Below are 14,399 nucleotides of genomic sequence, written 5' to 3'. Positions count from 1 at the left end.
GAGTTTTTTTCACCTCTAGTTGCACAGGTGACATGCTGGTAAAATGGATTTAAGTTTCCCTGCATTAAAATCACTGGCCACGAGATGAAAACTCTCTAGGTAAATAGTGTGGTCTGCAACACAAAATAGCAGAATTGGACAAGAGCCGGAAAAATGGCTGCTATCCACTGCAGCGCCATCTTCTATAGTGACGAGCTCTAGACTGTGTCCCAAATGGCACCATATTCCTTACATAGTACACTACAGGCCCTGGTCAAAAGTAGTGCACTATATGGGGTAGAGGGTATGATTTGGGAGACACCCTACTCATATTGTCCATCAGTACTGTCACAGTTACATACAGTACCTTCAGACAGTATTCACACCCCTTGACCTTTTCCACATGTTGTTGTGTTACAGCCTGAATTTAAAATGGATTACATTTAGATGTTGTGTCACTGGCCTACACACAATACCCTTTACAATGTTAGAATTGTCTTGAGTCAAGTATTCAACCTTAATAAGTTCAGGAGTAAAAATGTGTTGCATGGACTCACTCTGTCTGCCATAAGTGTTTAACATGATTTTTGAATAACTTCCTCATCTCTGTACCCCACACAAAGTTATCTATAAGGTCCCTCAGTCGAGCAGTGAATTTCAAACACAGATTCAACCACAAAGACCAGCGAGGTTTCCAATGCCTTGCAAAGAAGGGGACCTATTGGTAGATGAGTAAACATTTTACCCTTAATTACACCATGAGGCCAATGGTAACTTTAAAACAGTTACAGAGTTTAATGGCTGTGATAGGAGAAAACTGAGGATGGATCAACAACATTGTACAATTGTTACTCCACAATACTAACCTAACTGACAGAGTGAAAAGAAGGAAGCCTGTACAGAATACAACTATTCCAAAACATGCATCCTGCTTGCAATAACGCACTAAAGGAAAACTGCAAAAAATATGGCAAAGAAATTACCTTTATATCCTGAATATGTCAAACTGACACTAGCTCCCTGCCTGTCCTGTCAAACCGACACTAGCGCCATCCCTGTCCTGTCACCCCGACGCTAGCTCCATCCCTGTCCTGTCAAACCGACACTAGCTCCATCCCTGTCCTGTCAAACCGACACTAGCTCCATCCCTGTCCTGTCAAACCGACACTAGCTCCATCCCTGTCCTGTCAAACCGACACTAGCTCCATCCCTGTCCTGTCAAACCGACACTAGCTCCATCCCTGTCCTGTCAAACCGACACTAGCTCCATCCCTGTCCTGTCAAACCGACACTAGCTCCATCCCTGTCCTGTCAAACCGACGCTAGCTCCATTCCTGTCCTGTCAAACCGACACTAGCTCCATCCCTGTCCTGTCAAACCGACACTAGCTCCCTGCCTGTCCTGTCAAACCGACGCTAGCTCCATCCCTGTCCTGTCAAACCGACACTAGCTCCATCCCTGTCCTGTCAAACCGACGCTATCTCCATCCCTGTTCTGTCAAACCGACGCTAGCTCCATCCCTGTCCTGTCAAACCGACACTAGCTCCATCCCTGTCCTGTCAAACCGACACTAGCTCCCTGCCTGTCCTGTCAAACCGACGCTAGCTCCATCCCTGTCCTGTCAAACCGACACTAGCTCCCTGCCTGTCCTGTCAAACCGACGCTAGCTCCATCCCTGTCCTGTCAAACCGACGCTAGCTCCCTGCCTGTCCTGTCAAACCGACGCTAGCTCCATCCCTGTCCTGTCAAACCGACGCTAGCTCCATCCCTGTCCTGTCAAACCGATGCTAGCTTCATCCCTGTCCTGTCAAACCGACGCTAGCTCCATCCCTGTCCTGTCAAACCGACGCTAGCTCCATCCCTGTCCTGTCAAACCGACACTAGCTCCATCCCTGTCCTGTCAAACCGACACTAGCTCCCTGCCTGTCCTGTCAAACCGACGCTAGCTCCATCCCTATCCTGTCAAACCGACACTAGCTCCCTGCCTGTCCTGTCAAACCGACACTAGCTCCATCCCTGTCCTGTCAAACCGACACTAGCTCCATCCCTGTCCTGTCAAACCGACACTAGCTCCATCCCTGTCCTACCAACCCAACACTAGCTCCATCCCTGTCCTACCAACCCAACACTAGCTCCCTGACTGTCCTACCAACCCAACACTAGCTGCTTGCCTGTCCTACCAAATCTCATACTGTAGAATGGATGTATATTTTCATTGTATTCATTTTTTAAAGGTTTATCACCTGGGTTGAACTTCCAAAGGTCATTGAAGTGTCGGTCCAGACGAGCGTTGTAGCCCCCGAATATATACAGCTCCCCGTTATAGGAAACTGGAAGAGAGAGAGAAAGGAAAAGGAAAAGAACATGACCATTTAGGAGATCTGTCTTTTTGTTTTAGAAAAAGTATATATTATATTGTGAGTAGCAAAGGCAGAAGCATATAAACACACCCCAACAGGAGCAGGCCCTATAGACATAAACACACCCCAACAGGAGCAGGCCCTACAGACACATAAACACACCCCAACAGGAGCAGGCCCTATAGACATAAACACACCCCAACAGGAGCAGGCCCTATAGACATAAACACACCCCAACAGGAGCAGGCCCTATAGACATAAACACACCCCAACAGGAGCAGGCCCTATAGACATAAACACACCCCAACAGGAGCAGGCCCTAGAGACATAAACACACCCCAAAAGGAGCAGGCCCTATAGACATAAACACACCCCAACAGGAGCAGGCCCTATAGACATAAACACACCCCAACAGGAGCAGGCCCTATAGACACATAAACACACCCCAACAGGAGCAGGCCCTATAGACATAAACACACCCCAACAGGAGCAGGCCCTATAGACATAAACACACCCCAACAGGAGCAGGCCCTATAGACATAAACACACCCCAACAGGAGCAGGCCCTATAGACATAAACACACCCCAACAGGAGCAGGCCCTATAGACATAAACACACCCCAACAGGAGCAGGCCCTATAGACATAAACACACCCCAACAGGAGCAGGCCCTATAGACATAAACACACCCCAACAGGAGCAGGCCCTATAGACATAAACACACCCCAACAGGAGCAGGCCCTATAGACATAAACACACCCCAACAGGAGCAGGCCCAATAGACATAAACACACCCCAACAGGAGCAGGCCCTATAGACACATAAACACACCCCAACAGGAGCAGGCCCTATAGACACATAAACACACCCCAACAGGAGCAGGCCCTATAGACACATAAACACACCCCAACAGGAGCAGGCCCTATAGACACATAAACACACCCCAACAGGAGCAGGCCCTATAGACATAAACACACCCCAACAGGAGCAGGCCCTATAGACATAAACACACCCCAACAGGAGCAGGCCCTATAGACATAAACACACCCCAACAGGAGCAGGCCCTATAGACATAAACACACCCCAACAGGAGCAGGCCCTATAGACATAAACACACCCCAACAGGAGCAGGCCCTATAGACATAAACACACCCCAACAGGAGCAGGCCCTATAGACATAAACACACCCCAACAGGAGCAGGCCCTAAAGACATAAACACACCCCAACAGGAGCAGGCCCTATAGACATAAACACACCCCAACAGGAGCAGGCCCTATAGACATAAACACACCCCAACAGGAGCAGGCCCTATAGACACAAACACACCCCAACAGGAGCAGGCCCTATAGACATAAACACACCCCAACAGGAGCAGGCCCTATAGACATAAACACAACCCAACAGGAGCAGGCCCTATAGACACATAAACACACCCCAACAGGAGCAGGCCCTATAGACACATAAACACACCCCAACAGGAGCAGGCCCTATAGACACATAAACACACCCCAACAGGAGCAGGCCCTATAGACATAAACACACCCCAACAGGAGCAGGCCCTATAGACATAAACACACCCCAACAGGAGCAGGCCCTATAGACACATAAACACACCCCAACAGGAGCAGGCCCTATAGACACATAAACACACCCCAACAGGAGCAGGCCCTATAGACACATAAACACACCCCAACAGGAGCAGGCCCTATAGACACATAAACACACCCCAACAGGAGCAGGCCCTATAGACATAAACACACCCCAACAGGAGCAGGCCCTATAGACATAAACACACCCCAACAGGAGCAGGCCCTATAGACATAAACACACCCCAACAGGAGCAGGCCCTATAGACATAAACACACCCCAACAGGAGCAGGCCCTATAGACATAAACACACCCCAACAGGAGCAGGCCCTATAGACATAAACACACCCCAACAGGAGCAGGCCCTATAGACATAAACACACCCCAACAGGAGCAGGCCCTAAAGACATAAACACACCCCAACAGGAGCAGGCCCTATAGACATAAACACACCCCAACAGGAGCAGGCCCTATAGACATAAACACACCCCAACAGGAGCAGGCCCTATAGACACAAACACACCCCAACAGGAGCAGGCCCTATAGACATAAACACACCCCAACAGGAGCAGGCCCTATAGACATAAACACACCCCAACAGGAGCAGGCCCTATAGACACATAAACACACCCCAACAGGAGCAGGCCCTATAGACATAAACACACCCCAACAGGAGCAGGCCCTATAGACACATAAACACACCCCAACAGGAGCAGGCCCTATAGACATAAACACACCCCAACAGGAGCAGGCCCTATAGACATAAACACACCCCAACAGGAGCAGGCCCTATAGACACAAACACACCCCAACAGGAGCAGGCCCTATAGACATAAACACACCCCAACAGGAGCAGGCCCTATAGACATAAACACACCCCAACAGGAGCAGGCCCTATAGACACATAAACACACCCCAACAGGAGCAGGCCCTATAGACACATAAACACACCCCAACAGGAGCAGGCCCTATAGACATAAACACACCCCAACAGGAGCAGGCCCTATAGACATAAACACACCACAACAGGAGCAGGCCCTATAGACATAAACACACCCCAACAGGAGCAGGCCCTATAGACATAAACACACCCCAACAGGAGCAGGCCCTATAGACATAAACACACCCCAACAGGAGCAGGCCCTATAGACATAAACACACCCCAACAGGAGCAGGCCCTATAGACATAAACACACCCCAACAGGAGCAGGCCCTATAGACATAAACACACCACAACAGGAGCAGGCCCTATAGACATAAACACACCCCAACAGGAGCAGGCCCTACAGACATAAACACACCCCAACAGGAGCAGGCCCTATAGACACATAAACACACCCCAACAGGAGCAGGCCCTATAGACACATAAACACACCCCAACAGGAGCAGGCCCTATAGACACATAAACACACCCCAACAGGAGCAGGCCCTATAGACACATAAACACACCCCAACAGGAGCAGGCCCTATAGATATAAACACACCCCAACAGGAGCAGGCCCTATAGACATAAACACACCCCAACAGGAGCAGGCCCTATAGACATAAACACACCCCAACAGGAGCAGGCCCTATAGACATAAACACACCCCAACAGGAGCAGGCCCTATAGACATAAACACACCCCAACAGGAGCAGGCCCTACAGACATAAACACACCCAAACAGGAGCAGGCCCTATAGACACAAACACACCCCAACAGGAGCAGGCCCTATAGACACAAACACACCCCAACAGGAGCAGGCCCTATAGACACATAAACACACCCCAACAGGAGCAGGCCCTATAGACATAAACACACCCCAACAGGAGCAGGCCCTATAGACATAAACACACCCCAACAGGAGCAGGCCCTATAGACATAAACACACCCCAACAGGAGCAGGCCCTATAGACATAAACACACCCCAACAGGAGCAGGCCCTATAGACATAAACACACCCCAACAGGAGCAGGCCCTATAGACATAAACACACCCCAACAGGAGCAGGCCCTATAGACATAAACACACCCCATGTGACAGCGAGACTAAAAGGTCACGGAGGAGAGAGCTGCAGTCAACTGAACATAATTACATAAAAGAAAGATGGGAAAATGTTTGCATAATGAATGCATCGACATGAGCCTTTTATCTGCCACTGTTCATAACTGAGAGTGCTTTAGAGCCTTCAACTCTGCCATTAAACTATAATACATGTTGAAAGGTTGAAAAATGTAACATGTGTTGGTGTGTTTCAGTACAGTGTGTGTGTCTATCTCTTACAGGCAGAGTGGCTACGTCGTCCCTCCGGTAGGAGCTGTGCAGTAGCAGTGTTCAGCCAGCTGTTGGTCTCTGTATCAAACACCTTGATCTTGTTGCAGTAGATCTCATTATCAGAGTGGAACGGACCGAAGCGATCTGCTCTGCCTCCAAACACAAACATCTTAGTGCCAATGATGGTGGCAGAGTGGAAGTCCCTCCAACGAGCTGGAGTACCCTAGAGAGGAGAGGAGAGAGGAGAGATTAAGTGGTGATGGAGTACCCTAGAGAGGAGAGGAGAGAGGAGAGAAATTTAGTGGTGATGGAGTACCCTAGAGAGGAGAGGAGAGAGAGGAGAGATTTAGTGGTGATGGAGTACCCTAGAGAGGAGAGGAGAGAGAGGAGAGAGTTAGTGGTGATGGAGTACCCTAGAGAGGAGAGGAGAGAGAGGAGAGATTTAGTGGTGATGGAGTATCCTAGAGAGGAGAGGAGAGAGAGGAGAGATTTAGTGGTGATGGAGTACCCTAGAGAGAAGAGGAGAGAAATTTAGTGGTGAGAGAGATTTAGTACCCTAGAGAGAAGAGGAGAGAGAGGAGAGATTTATGGTGATGGAGTACCCTAGAGAGGAGAGGAGAGAGAGGAGAGAGTTAGTGGTGATGGAGTACCCTAGAGAGAAGAGGAGAGAAAGGAGAGATTTAGTGGTGATGGAGTACCCTAGAGAGGAGAGGAGAGAGAGGAGAGAGTTAGTGGTGATGGAGTACCCTAGAGAGGAGAGGAGAGAGAGGAGATATTTAGTGGTGATGGAGTACCCTAGATAGTAGAGGAGAGAGAGATTTAGTGGTGATGGAGTACCCTAGATAGTAGAGGAGAGAGAGATTTAGTGGTGATGGAGTACCCTAGAGAGAAGAGGAGAGAAATTTAGTGGTGAGAGAGATTTAGTACCCTAGAGAGAAGAGGAGAGAGAGGAGAGATTTAGTGGTGATGGAGTACCCTAGAGAGGAGAGGAGAGAGAGGAGAGAGTTAGTGGTGATGGAGTACCCTAGAGAGGAGAGGAGAGAAAGGAGAGATTTAGTGGTGATGGAGTACCCTAGAGAGGAGAGGAGAGAGAGGAGAGAGTTAGTGGTGATGGAGTACCCTAGAGAGAAGAGGAGAGAAAGGAGAGATTTAGTGGTGATGGAGTACCCTAGAGAGGAGAGGAGAAAGAGGAGAGAGTTAGTGGTGATGGAGTACCCTAGAGAGGAGAGGAGAGAGGAGAGATTAAGTGGTGATGGAGTACCCTAGAGAGGAGAGGAGAGAGGAGAGAGATTTAGTGGTGATGGAGTACCCTAGAGAGGAGAGGAGAGAGAGGAGAGATTTAGTGGTGATGGAGTACCCTAGAGAGGAGAGGAGAGAGAGGAGAGAGTTAGTGGTGATGGAGTACCCTAGAGAGGAGAGATTTAGTGGTGATGGAGTACCCTAGAGAGGAGAGGAGAGAGAGGAGAGATTTAGTGGTGATGGAGTACCCTAGAGAGAAGAGGAGAGAAATTTAGTGGTGAGAGAGATTTAGTACCCTAGAGAGAAGAGGAGAGAGAGGAGAGATTTATGGTGATGGAGTACCCTAGAGAGGAGAGGAGAGAGAGGAGAGAGTTAGTGGTGATGGAGTACCCTAGAGAGAAGAGGAGAGAAAGGAGAGATTTAGTGGTGATGGAGTACCCTAGAGAGGAGAGGAGAGAGAGGAGAGAGTTAGTGGTGATGGAGTACCCTAGAGAGGAGAGAGAGGATAGATTTAGTGGTGATGGAGTACCCTAGAGAGGAGAGGAGAGAGAGGAGAGATTTAGTGGTGATGGAGTACCCTAGAGAGGAGAGGAGAGAGAGGAGAGAGTTAGTGGTGATGGAGTACCCTAGATAGTAGAGGAGAGAGAGATTTAGTGGTGATGGAGTACCCTAGATAGTAGAGGAGAGAGAGATTTAGTGGTGATGGAGTACCCTAGAGAGAAGAGGAGAGAAATTTAGTGGTGAGAGAGATTTAGTACCCTAGAGAGAAGAGGAGAGAGAGGAGAGATTTAGTGGTGATGGAGTACCCTAGAGAGGAGAGGAGAGAGAGGAGAGAGTTAGTGGTGATGGAGTACCCTAGAGAGGAGAGGAGAGAAAGGAGAGATTTAGTGGTGATGGAGTACCCTAGAGAGGAGAGGAGAGAGAGGAGAGAGTTAGTGGTGATGGAGTACCCTAGAGAGAAGAGGAGAGAAAGGAGAGATTTAGTGGTGATGGAGTACCCTAGAGAGGAGAGGAGAGAAAGGAGAGATTTAGTGGTGATGGAGTACCCTAGAGAGAAGAGGAGAGAGATTTAGTGGTGATGGAGTACCCTAGAGAGAAGAGGAGAGAGAGGAGAGATTTAGTGGTGATGGAGTACCCTAGAGAGGAGAGGAGAGAGAGGAGAGAGTTAGTGGTGATGGAGTACCCTAGAGAGGAGAGGAGAGAGAGGAGAGAGTTAGTGGTGATGGAGTACCCTAGAGAGGAGAGGAGAGAGAGGAGAGAGTTAGTGGTGATGGAGTACCCTAGAGAGGAGAGATTTAGTGGTGATGGAGTACCCTAGAGAGGAGAGGAGAGAGAGGAGAGATTTAGTGGTGATGGAGTACCCTAGAGAGGAGAGGAGAGAGAGGAGAGATTTAGTGGTGATGGAGTACCCTAGAGAGAAGAGGAGAGAAATTTAGTGGTGAGAGAGATTTAGTACCCTAGAGAGAAGAGGAGAGAGAGGAGAGATTTATGGTGATGGAGTACCCTAGAGAGGAGAGGAGAGAGAGGAGAGAGTTAGTGGTGATGGAGTACCCTAGAGAGAAGAGGAGAGAAAGGAGAGATTTAGTGGTGATGGAGTACCCTAGAGAGGAGAGGAGAGAGAGGAGAGAGTTAGTGGTGATGGAGTACCCTAGAGAGGAGAGAGAGGAGAGATTTAGTGGTGATGGAGTACCCTAGAGAGGAGAGGAGAGAGAGGAGAGATTTAGTGGTGATGGAGTACCCTAGAGAGGAGAGGAGAGAGAGGAGAGAGTTAGTGGTGATGGAGTACCCTAGATAGTAGAGGAGAGAGAGATTTAGTGGTGATGGAGTACCCTAGATAGTAGAGGAGAGAGAGATTTAGTGGTGATGGAGTACCCTAGAGAGAAGAGGAGAGAAATTTAGTGGTGAGAGAGATTTAGTACCCTAGAGAGAAGAGGAGAGAGAGGAGAGATTTAGTGGTGATGGAGTACCCTAGAGAGGAGAGGAGAGAGAGGAGAGAGTTAGTGGTGATGGAGTACCCTAGAGAGGAGAGGAGAGAAAGGAGAGATTTAGTGGTGATGGAGTACCCTAGAGAGGAGAGGAGAGAGAGGAGAGAGTTAGTGGTGATGGAGTACCCTAGAGAGAAGAGGAGAGAAAGGAGAGATTTAGTGGTGATGGAGTACCCTAGAGAGGAGAGGAGAGAAAGGAGAGATTTAGTGGTGATGGAGTACCCTAGAGAGAAGAGGAGAGAGATTTAGTGGTGATGGAGTACCCTAGAGAGAAGAGGAGAGAGAGGAGAGATTTAGTGGTGATGGAGTACCCTAGAGAGGAGAGGAGAGAGAGGAGAGAGTTAGTGGTGATGGAGTACCCTAGAGAGGAGAGGAGAGAGAGGAGAGAGTTAGTGGTGATGGAGTACCCTAGAGAGGAGAGGAGAGATATTTAGTGGTGATGGAGTACCCTAGAGAGGAGAGGAGAGAGAGAGAGGAGAGATTTAGTGGTGAGAGGGAGAGGGTTGGTGATGATGGTAGCAGGAGTACCCTGGAGAGAGGAGTTGGGAGAGGGGGGAGAGGGAGAGGGTTGGTGATGATGGTAGCAGAAGTACCCTGAGAGGAGTTGGGAGAGGGGGAGGGTTGGTGATGATGGTGGCCGGAGTACCCTGGAGAGAGGAGTTGGGAGAGGGGGGAGAGGGAGAGGGTTGGTGATGATGGTAGAAGGAGTACCCTGGAGAGAGGAGTTTGGAGAGCGGGGAGAGGGAGACGGTTGGTGATGGTGGTGGCAGGAGTACCCTGGAGAGAGGAGTTGGGAGAGGGAGAGGGTTGGTGATGATGGTAGCAGGAGTACCCTGGAGAGAGGAGTTGGGAGAGGAGGGAGAGGGAGAGGGTTGGTGATGGTGGTGGCAGGAGTACCCTGGAGAGAGGAGTTGGGAGAGGGGGGAGGGGGAGAGGGTTGGTGATGATGGTAGCAGGAGTACCCTGGAGAGAGGAGTTGGGAGAGAGGGGGAGGGAGAGGGTTGGTGATGGTGGTGGCAGGAGTACCCTGGAGAGAGGAGTTGGGAGAGGGGGGAGAGGGAGAGGGTTGATGATGATGGTAGCAGGAGTACCCTGGAGAGAGGAGTTGGGAGAGGGGGGAGAGGGAGAGGGTTGATGATGATGGTAGCAGGAGTACCCTGGAGAGAGGAGTTGGGAGAGGGGGGAGAGGGAGAGGGTTGGTGATGATGGTAGAAGGAGTACCCTGGAGAGAGGAGTTGGGAGAGAGGGGGAGGGAGAGGGTTGGTGATGATGGTAGCAGGAGTACCCCGGAGAGAGGAGTTGGGAGAGGGGGGAGAGGGTTGATGATGATGGTAGCAGGAGTACCCTGGAGAGAGGAGTTGGGAGAGGGGGGAGAGGGAGAGGGTTGATGATGATGGTAGCAGGAGTACCCTGGAGAGAGGAGTTGGGAGAGGAGGGAGAGGGAGAGGGTTGGTGATGATGGTAGCAGGAGTACCCAAGAGAGAGGAGTTGGGAGAGGAGGGAGAGGGAGAGGGTTGGTGATGATGGTAGCAGGAGTACCCTGGAGAGAGGAGTTGGGAGAGAGGGGGAGGGAGAGGGTTGGTGATGGTGGTGGCAGGAGTACCCTGGAGAGAGGAGTTGGGAGAGGGGGGAGAGGGAGAGGGTTGATGATGATGGTAGCAGGAGTACCCTGGAGAGAGGAGTTGGGAGAGGGGGGAGAGGGAGAGGGTTGATGATGATGGTAGCAGGAGTACCCTGGAGAGAGGAGTTGGGAGAGGGGGGAGAGGGAGAGGGTTGGTGATGATGGTAGAAGGAGTACCCTGGAGAGAGGAGTTGGGAGAGAGGGGGAGGGAGAGGGTTGGTGATGATGGTAGCAGGAGTACCCTGGAGAGAGGAGTTGGGAGAGAGGGGGAGGGAGAGGGTTGGTGATGATGGTAGCAGGAGTACCCTGGAGAGAGGAGTTGGGAGAGGGGGGAGAGGGAGAGGGTTGATGATGATGGTAGCAGGAGTACCCTGGAGAGAGGAGTTGGGAGAGGGGGGAGAGGGAGAGGGTTGATGATGATGGTAGCAGGAGTACCCTGGAGAGAGGAGTTGGGAGAGGAGGGAGAGGGAGAGGGTTGGTGATGATGGTAGCAGGAGTACCCAAGAGAGAGGAGATAATCATCAGTCTGGTTTTCCTTCAATGTATCTAATTCCAGAACATTCAGTCCAGAATTCTGTTCAGCATCGTTTATGTTCCCATTCTCCAGAAGGAACTGGGGATTATTCAGTAGACTATAGTTACATCTCTTCAGACCCAGTAGACTATAGTTACATCTCTTCAGACTCAGTAGACTATAGTTACATCTCTTCAGACTCAGTAGACTATAGTTACATCTCTTCAGACCCAGTAGACTATAGTTACATCTCTTCAGACTCAGTAGACTATAGTTACATCTCTTCAGACTCAGTAGACTATAGTTACATCTCTTCAGACTCAGTAGACTATAGTTACATCTCTTCAGACTCAGTAGACTATAGTTACATCTCTTCAGACCCAGTAGACTATAGTTACATCTCTTCAGACAGACTCAGTAGACTATAGTTACATCTCTTCAGACTCAGTAGACTATAGTTACATCTCTCCAGACTCAGTAGACTATAGTTACATCTCTTCAGACTCAGTAGACTATAGTTACATCTCTTCAGACTCAGTAGACTATAGTTACATCTCTTCAGACTCAGTAGACTATAGTTACATCTCTCCAGACTCAGTAGACTATAGTTACATCTCTTCAGACCCAGTAGACTATAGTTACATCTCTTCAGACTCAGTAGACTATAGTTACATCTCTTCAGACTCACCAGATAGACTATAGTTACATCTCTTCAGACTCAGTAGACTATAGTTACATCTCTTCAGACTCAGTAGACTATAGTTACATCTCTTCAGACTCAGTAGACTATAGTTACATCTCTCCAGACTCAGTAGACTATAGTTACATCTCTTCAGACTCAGTAGACTATAGTTACATCTCTTCAGACAGACTCAGTAGACTATAGTTACATCTCTTCAGACCCAGTAGACTATAGTTACATCTCTTCATCAGTAGACTATAGTTACATCTCTTCAGACTCAGTAGACTATAGTTACATCTCTTCAGACAGACTCAGTAGACTATAGTTACATCTCTTCAGACCCAGTAGACTATAGTTACATCTCTTCATCAGTAGACTATAGTTACATCTCTTCAGACTCAGTAGACTATAGTTACATCTCTTCAGACTCAGTAGACTATAGTTACATCTCTTCATCAGTAGACTATAGTTACATCTCTTCATCAGTAGACTATAGTTACATCTCTTCAGACTCAGTAGACTATAGTTACATCTCTTCAGACTCAGTAGACTATAGTTACATCTCTTCAGACTCAGTAGACTATAGTTACATCTCTTCAGACTCAGTAGACTATAGTTACATCTCTTCAGACTCAGTAGACTATAGTTACATCTCTTCAGACTCAGTAGACTATAGTTACATCTCTTCAGACTCAGTAGACTATAGTTACATCTCTCCAGACTCAGTAGACTATAGTTACATCTCTTCAGACTCAGTAGACTATAGTTACATCTCTTCAGACAGACTCAGTAGACTATAGTTACATCTCTTCAGACCCAGTAGACTATAGTTACATCTCTTCAGACTCAGTAGACTATAGTTACATCTCTTCAGACTCAGTAGACTATAGTTACATCTCTTCAGACTCAGTAGACTATAGTTACATCTCTTCAGACTCAGTAGACTATAGTTACATCTCTTCAGACCCAGTAGACTATAGTTACATCTCTTCAGACTCACCAGATAGACTATAGTTACATCTCTTCAGACTCAGTAGACTATAGTTACATCTCTTCAGACTCAGTAGACTATAGTTACATCTCTTCAGACTCAGTAGACTATAGTTACATCTCTTCAGACTCACCAGATAGACTATAGTTACATCTCTTCAGACTCAGTAGACTATAGTTACATCTCTTCAGACTCAGACTATAGTTACATCTCTCCAGACTCAGTAGACTATAGTTACATCTCTTCAGACTCAGTAGACTATAGTTACATCTCTTCAGACTCAGTAGACTATAGTTACATCTCTTCAGACTCACCAGATAGACTATAGTTACATCTCTTCAGACTCAGTAGACTATAGTTACATCTCTTCAGACTCAGTAGACTATAGTTACATCTCTTCAGACTCAGTAGACTATAGTTACATCTCTTCAGACCCAGTAGACTATAGTTACATCTCTTCAGACTCAGTAGACTATAGTTACATCTCTTCAGACTCAGTAGACTATAGTTACATCTCTTCAGACTCAGTAGACTATAGTTACATCTCTTCAGACTCAGTAGACTATAGTTACATCTCTTCAGACAGACTCAGTAGACTATAGTTACATCTCTTCAGACTCAGTAGACTATAGTTACATCTCTTCAGACCCAGTAGACTATAGTTACATCTCTTCAGACTCAGTAGACTATAGTTACATCTCTTCAGACTCAGTAGACTATAGTTACATCTCTTCAGACTCAGTAGACTATAGTTACATCTCTTCAGACTCAGACTATAGTTACATCTCTTCAGACTCAGTAGACTATAGTTACATCTCTTCAGACTCAGTAGACTATAGTTACATCTCTTCAGACTCAGTAGACTATAGTTACATCTCTCCAGACTCAGTAGACTATAGTTACATCTCTTCAGACTCAGTAGACTATAGTTACATCTCTTCAGACTCAGTAGACTATAGTTACATCTCTTCAGACTCAGTAGACTATAGTTACATCTCTTCAGACCCAGTAGACTATAGTTACATCTCTTCAGACTCAGTAGACTATAGTTACATCTCTTCAGACTCAGTAGACTATAGTTACATCTCTTCAGACCCAGTAGACTATAGTTACATCTCTTCAGACACAGTAGACTATAGTTACATCTCTTCAGACTCAGTAGACTATAGTTACATCTCTTCAGACT

At 47.9% G+C, this 14,399-nt stretch overlaps 1 pseudogene across 1 annotated transcript in view; it reads right to left on the bottom strand.

Annotated features, from left to right (window-relative positions):
* LOC311100397 (kelch domain-containing protein 3-like) overlaps window positions 1-14,399 on the bottom strand; it is a 388,555-nt pseudogene that overhangs the window by 255,221 nt on the left and 118,935 nt on the right. Inside the window, exons 6-7 of the transcript XR_014615747.1 lie at window positions 6,191-6,404; window positions 2,223-2,309 (exon numbers count right to left, since the gene is read on the bottom strand). The product of XR_014615747.1 is annotated as a kelch domain-containing protein 3-like (transcript). The remainder of the gene's footprint in view (window positions 1-2,222; window positions 2,310-6,190; window positions 6,405-14,399) is intronic.

Source organism: Coregonus lavaretus (genome assembly GCF_964263955.1).
Source record: "Coregonus lavaretus genome assembly, chromosome: 25".
Taxonomy (NCBI): Eukaryota; Metazoa; Chordata; class Actinopteri; order Salmoniformes; family Salmonidae; genus Coregonus; species Coregonus lavaretus.
The sequence above is the reverse complement of the archived record's forward strand: the minus strand, read 5'-3'. Positions and strand labels throughout refer to the sequence as shown.